The sequence below is a fragment of the Lasioglossum baleicum genome, chromosome 8, assembly GCF_051020765.1.
Source record: "Lasioglossum baleicum chromosome 8, iyLasBale1, whole genome shotgun sequence".
NCBI classification, from domain to species: Eukaryota; Metazoa; Arthropoda; class Insecta; order Hymenoptera; family Halictidae; genus Lasioglossum; species Lasioglossum baleicum.
The window spans coordinates 248,319-255,695 of NC_134936.1; the positions used below are offsets into that span (position 1 = coordinate 248,319).

Below are 7,377 nucleotides of genomic sequence, written 5' to 3' on the forward strand. Positions count from 1 at the left end.
CTCCTGGATGTCCCGGTCCGGACTCCGACGAGTCCTCGCTCTCATCCGCCTTTGAGCGGTCCTGCTATATCACGCGCTTCTAGTTCATTATAATTTCATTTCATACGTTACAAATATATTCCCAGTTATTAATTTAATAAGTGAGTCTCGCTTAGTTCTTCTCCCTACATCCTCGCGCTTGCAATACTCTCCTATTCAATTCGCGTTCGTCGCTATCAATTACGAAAGCTCGTGCGCGTCAACAAACGCGAGACGGAGGACAACAGCGGGGTATCTCCCGTCAACCGAGGATCACCGACGACGTGATCTTCCCAGGACGAATGAGGATCATCGTCCTCCCTACGACGATCCAGCCTGATTCGACTGCAGCCGTCAACGAGCAACGAAAGCAGTTCGCATAAACGAAGCCTGCCTGTATTCATCGATCGCCATACTCAACTGTCCGATAAGTCGCTAAATATTTCCCTGCGAAGATTCGCGCCGTCACAGTTATCTCTGCTCTCGTCCGCCGCTTTGGGCGAATCTACTGTAAGCGTTAAGTAGAATACGCATGTTCGCGAAAGTCGTGGTTCCCAGTCAGACGTCGGACGTAACGTGCCGCGTGGACAAAAGGTTGTATCGCATTTGAGAGCGTCCAGTAAGGGGAATGGGTCGCGGAACGATAGTTTCGCGAAAGTCAGACTCCGGGACGTAACACCATAGCTTCTGGAGAGGGGTGTCTGTATTCATTATTTAGTATGGTTATTAGTTTGCTTTTTTGTGCGAGCAAGTTTTTAATGGTTCTGTTTACATACATGTCGGATGAATTGTAGTCTACTTGTCTAGGAACATGTTTTTTCATTGTGTCTACTATGGCTGTATTTATTTCTTGGTTGGTTAAATTTCTATTTTGCGGAATATGCGTAGTGTATTTAACCGCCAGGTATTTTTTGAATTTATTCCAGTCTGTTTTTTTGTAGAGTAATGGATATTTATGGTTTTTAAAAACAATTATGTCGTCTTTTTTTGGTAGTGAGAATTGTATGTTGATAGCTCTGTGGTCACTATCGATGTCTGTGGTCTGTATGGTACCATCCGGATTTAGGTTTTCTAATTTTATCCTGCTGTCTCTATCAGACCTATATCTAAATATGAATTGCTCCTTACAAAGGTTGGTATATTTGTGTGTTTTAAGACTATTTTATAGTCTATTTCGTGTTTTTGTATCCAGTTAGTCAAAGCATTTTTCCATTTTTGGTGTTTAGCGTTCAGGTCGCCCGCTATTACAAAATAATTATTAGTCTTATGTAGTTCTAAAAAGTTAAAAATGTAGTCCAAATCAGCTATTACATCGGTTGCTTCCGTACTAGGGGCATAGACTGCTATGATGAACAGATTATTATCATTTTCTAGTTTGAGTTTTAAGATAATCATTTCTATTATGTTCAGTTCTTTTATTGGTATTATCCTTTCGTAATTAAAATTATTTTTAATGAGGGTTGCTACGCCTCCTCCGTTTGCTGAGATCCTGTCGTTTCTAATTAGATTGTATTTTTTAAATTTCGGGTTGTGAAATTTTTTAAGCTTTGTCTCGTTTAGTAATATAATATCCGGATTGAGGTTATTTATGATTTGTACTATATTATGTCTCCTTTCGTTTGATGCGATGGAGTTTACATTTGCGGAAATAATATTTAACTGTGTTACGCTTTTGTTAGCCATTGCCCAGACAGCCAAAATCCTTGATTCTGTCCAGGCCACAAATGCGCGTGAGGGCTCGTAGTGTTCCCTGGACACGATCTTGGCACATGATGTCGTTGCCACAATCCGGGATATCGTGCCCAGTTTAATGATCGGGCCGTTGTAAGAGGGCAGCACATAGCCGCACTAACTCTTCCTTTTTACTTATTTTGTACGCATTCAAGGCGGGAAAATTAAATGATAGATTTTATTTATTGTAGTATATTTGTAGTAGTTTTCCTAGACTGCGGATCTTTATGCAAAATAAAAATTGTCTGCATCGATTGCAAGAGATAAAAACTAAATTGAATGTTACTTCTTCCCTCTTAACGGGTCTTTATGCAAAAAAATTCTCGTCGTATAAGGGAAAAGAAAATTGATATTTTTTTATTTTTTAATACGCCGCAGGGGGAGTTGGTGAAGACATAGGGACTGTGATAGGGACAATGACACAAGGAATAATAAATATTATAATTTTTTATTATTACTATGCTTTATTATTGGAAATTACAAAAATTTACAATCTTTACATGGACCTAAATCTACAGAGTGAGTCACCTAACGTTTGCACCTCAAATATCTTTGTTGTTTCGAAAGATACGTAAAATATGGTAAAGACAAAGTTGAATGGTACAATGGGGCTGATACGATGCCAAAAAAAATTTTGTTTTTATGTCATTTTTTTAGAGATATCAATGTCATCTTGACTTTTTTAAATGGAATGAGGTATTTTTTAATACATCAATCGATGCAGCTGGACATTCGTTATAAAAGAGTACTAACCTATGTACAGTCAGCGGCAATAATAAGTGGACACCCTTAAAAATCGCACAACTTTTTAGAAATTGGTCCAAAGGACTTGAATTCTTTTAAGATGTTAGACCGGTTAGTTCGCTAGAGAATAAGTAAACAAAAATTTATTACGATTGCAATTGGTAGTAATTATACAAAATATTAAAAAATGATGTTTTGACAACTTTTTTATCTGGGCCTGTAACGATAATTTAAAAAATGCGTTTTATAGATTTCGGTAACTTATATGCATACTGAAAATTTCATCGAAATCGGTCAACATTGCAATGAGCTACATACGTTTAAAGATGAGAGCTTAAGGGTGAAAGTCGCAGATTTTCAGCCTTGCCAGGGCATTTCGCCCTTACGTGATCATCTTTAAACGTTTGTAGCTCATTGCAATGTTGACCGATTTCGATGAAATTTTCAGTATGCATATAAGTTACCGAAATCTATAAAACGCATTTTTTAAATTGTCGTTACATGCCCAGATAAAAAAGTTGACAAAACATCATTTTTTAATATTTTGTAAACGTTACACAAGTATGTAAACGCTAACGTCTTAGTACGACAGTAATGGTGTTTTAGAGTTATTTAAATTGAAATATCTCGTGAACTACTAACTTTTCGACATACATAGGTTAGTACCTTTTTTTACAACAAATGTCCAGCTGGATCGATTGATGTATTAAAAAATACCTCATACCATTTAAAAAACTCAAGATGACCTTGATATCTCTAAAAAAAATGACATAAAACAAAATTTTTTTTGGCATCGTGTCAGCCCCATTGTACCATTCAACTTTGTCTTTACCATATTTTACGTATCTTTAGAAACAACAAAGATATTTGAGGTACAAACGTTAGGTGACTCATCCTGTATATATTGTGATTATTACACGTTGTTGCCTCTGCTTCCCCAAACTTGTGGCCCGTAGTACGTTCTGGCATAGGCGGGATACCTCAAAAATACAAAGAAAATCAGTAATGTACAATATATGTATGTGCGTTGAATGGCATAATTAGATATACGTACCACGCGAAAAATTAGAGGTCTTCCTCTTCCCCAGTTGCCGCAGCTTCCTTCTCCTCCTTCCTTGGATAGCACATTATATTTTTCCTCCGTTCTGTAAATTAGATTTTCAATTACACAGTGAGTAAATGTGAGTATTTAATCTTCTTCGCTTATTTCTCATCTCAACGAATTTTCTAATTTCTGGTGCTACAATTACAAAAGGTCTTCTGATGTTTTTCATCAACTAATATATCTAACTGATTCAAATATTGCAATGATATTAATAAAAAATCGATTAAAGTTGAACGACAAACAAAAGAATATACTACCAGAAATGAAAAAATTCCATGATGAGAAGCAAGTGAAGAAGATTAAATACTTGCCTTACTGAATTGGTTTTAGCCATCATTTTGCCGATTTAGAATATTGTTAAGCTAATTCTAATCTGAATAGCTCAAAGCTGAATTGGGTAATTGTGCATAAAAGGTCCCACCTCACCGATTTTGATAAAATTTAAATATGTTGTAAAACTCAACATTCTGAACAACTTTTTCCTATACATGTAACCGCCGCTCAGCCTTAGTTTTTGAGAGATTTGCGAAAAACTGCAGCTACTACTACATTGAATTTTGCCTATACGTGCACGCCCGTGCTGTGCGTATGCTTCAGCATGATGCGACCGCTCGTCAACTGTTTCTGCAGATATATCACTACGATCGTCGAACGATCTATATACCGCGTGATCTTTTTAAATCATATGATGATGAAGAATGAGTACATATTATATTACGACGACACCACACACACCCACCCAGTGCTTAACACGCACCCACTGTTTCTAAATTATACTCTAGATTCTTACGTATTTTCACGTGCTGATTACGAATATGATATTGAAAATTTGCACAAATGTTAATTTCTTAACGGAAATCTCCTTTTTAGAAACATTGGGTGCGTGTTAAGCACTGGGTGGGTGTGTGTGGTGTTGTCGCTTCTCATCTCCACTATGTCTTTACAAACACAAAATAAACAGATGCAAGTGTACTTTTCTATATAATTACCCTGTGACCATACATACATAGACTGAGCTTTCAATTTTCAAAGACATCTCCTGGATTCTTGGGTTCAATCTGTTTATTTTGTGTTTGTAAAGACATTGTGGAGATGAGAAGCGACAACACCACACACACCCACCCAGTGCTTAACACGCACCCAATGTTTCTAAAAAGGTTTCCGTTAAGAAATTAACATTTGTGCAAATTTTCAATATCATATTCGTAATCAGCACGTGAAAATACGTAAGAATCTAGAGTATAATGTAGAAACAGTGGGTGCGTGTTAAGCACTGGGTGGGTGTGTGTGGTGTCGTCGTAATATAATATGTACTCATTCTTCATCATCATATGATTTAAAATGTTCACGCGGTATATCGGATCGTCCGACGATCGTAGTGATATATCTGTAGAAACAGTTGACGAGCGGTCGCATCATGCTGAAGCATACGCACAGCACGGACGTGCACGTATAGGAAAAATTCAATGTAGTAGTAGCTGCAGTTTTTCGCAAATCTCTCAAAAACTAAGGCTGAGCGGCGGTTACATGTATAGTAAAAAGTTGTTCAGAATCTTCACCCTGACAACACATTCAAAAATCATCGAAATCGGTGAGGTGGGACCTTTTATGCACAATTACCAAAAAAGTGATAAAGAAATAAACAATTTACTATTTTGGACTCTATGTGCATTGAAGTGAACATACTCGCCCCGTAGCACCTCATACGTGATGGCACATGGCACTGTCGCGTGGTGTGCCGACAAGCGTTCTCACGCTTTTTCACGCGAAGATTTTGGGAGACATTTGAGCAAAATGAAACCGATTAACCAATATAAATATGTACACATACCTTCCTTTCTTCCTTCCTTCCACGTAGTGCACGTAATCCAAGTAATCCACGTAATCACATAATCCAAGCAAGTCAATCTAATAGTCAAATAGTCAAATGCCGCAACGCAGACCGCACTCGCGAGTGTAACGTGTAACCACAAAAAATTTCAGTTTATGCATTTATTGAATTTATAGTGTAGGATTAGGTATTTACCAGAAAAAACGTGATGAAAATAAATTCAAAAGGCTCGAAAAAATAATACAATTTAAACAATGTCCTTGTCAAACCATTAGTGATCAAAACATTAAACGACAATATGTATCTCGAAAGTGAAAGTGTGTGACATGCGGCGTCCTCCTGACAACCACAGAGATTACGACATTTACGACCGAGCTAAGCGAACGAGAACTTGAGAGACTTGAGAACTGTTGAGAGAACAATGGAAAACAACTGAAAACTGCTGAAAACTGAACGGCAGTTTCCCCTTCCCTGACGTATCGTCGTATCCGTGAGCGGCCGGTGAGGTGTCGACCTGTGTCTGTGTCGACCGCGCTTGCCCGTGTTGGTGCCTGTTCGATTGCACGCGCGCTACACACAAGCGTACCTCTACTCTGTCCGTGTGAACTGTGAACTACCTGCTCGACTGATCTACGCCGCGCTGACGCGTTCCTCCGGTTTTCACGTTACCGAAATTTCGAAAGCATGAAGCGAAAAGTCGGAATCTGGAGACGGCAAGCATTTGAATCTCGGGCACAGCACGAGGCACGCACATTTTGCTATAACTTTCGATCTAAAAGAGATATCGACGAGAAATTAGGCCTAATTTTTTTTGAAAAATCGGTTTTAACGATGTAAACAGAAAAAAATATATTTTGTATTTTTTAAATAATGTTTTAGTTGATTCTTAAGGTATAGCCGGAAAAGATGTTCAGAAGTATCCAACCAAATTTGTTTTTAGTCACGTCATGTTCAACAGAAAATTATGAAAAAATTCATGAATATTCTACCGAATAGCATACACTACTGAGATTTTTTTCAAAATTTTTGGTTGCAAAAACGATTTTTAAACAAATCGGAAAACATAAAATTGCCATATTATTACATATTATTATTGCCATATAAACATATTATCACATTAGTTGTGTCTCATCCTAATTATTAATGTGTATTTTTTCAGATTTTTCGGATTATGGAAACATGTTTTAAAAAATTGAAAACCTCCTAACAAACTTAGTTTCAGTACTTACAATTAGATACAATTCAGTACTTAGATATTATTGAAGCAATTGTTCTTAATTTTTTCATAATTTTTTAGAGATTGAATCTTCGGGCCCCGAATCGAATCCCGCTGCTAATCGTTTCTTTCAGTAAATACTTGTTGGTTCGGGTTTTAATGAAAAGTTTAATCAAAAACATTTTTTAATTGTCTTCAGTCTACATTTATTTTCAACTTAAAGGACTGATGCAGTACTTTAAGTTGAAAATAAATGTAGACAATTAAAAAATGTTTTTGATTAAACTTTTCATTAAAACCCGAAGCAACAAGTATTTACTGAAAGAAACAGAAGCAGCGGGATTCGATTCGGGGCCAGAAGATTTGCAGCCGCATAGTTGTTTTGTTAACGACTACGCAATCTCTAAAAAATTAAGAACAGTTCCTTCAATAATATCCAAGTACTGAATTTTTATAAAACTGGAGTCTCTAACACTTCAATACAAAATATGCATTTTCTTCGAATGTTTGGAGGTTTTCAATTTTTATAAAACATGTTTCCATAATCAAAAAAACCTGAAGAAATACACATTAATAATCAGGATTAGACATAACTAACGTAATAATATAAAATAAATGTGGTCACAACTGAAGACCGATATAAAATCGGCAGTTTTATGTTTTCCAATTCGTTTAAAAATCGATTTTGCAACCAAAATTTTTGAAAAAATCTCAGTCGTGTATGCTATTCGA

At 36.6% G+C, this 7,377-nt stretch overlaps 1 long non-coding RNA gene across 1 annotated transcript; it reads right to left on the minus strand.

The window, feature by feature from the left end:
• Positions 1-1,930: 1,930 nt before the first annotated feature.
• Positions 1,931-6,804, minus strand: LOC143211241 (uncharacterized). The gene is made up of 3 exons (XR_013009419.1): positions 5,430-6,804; positions 3,548-3,638; positions 1,931-3,473 (listed from the first exon to the last, which is right to left on the minus strand). It is a non-coding gene; the product is annotated as an uncharacterized LOC143211241 (long non-coding RNA).
• Between the last annotated feature and the right edge of the window lie 573 nt (positions 6,805-7,377).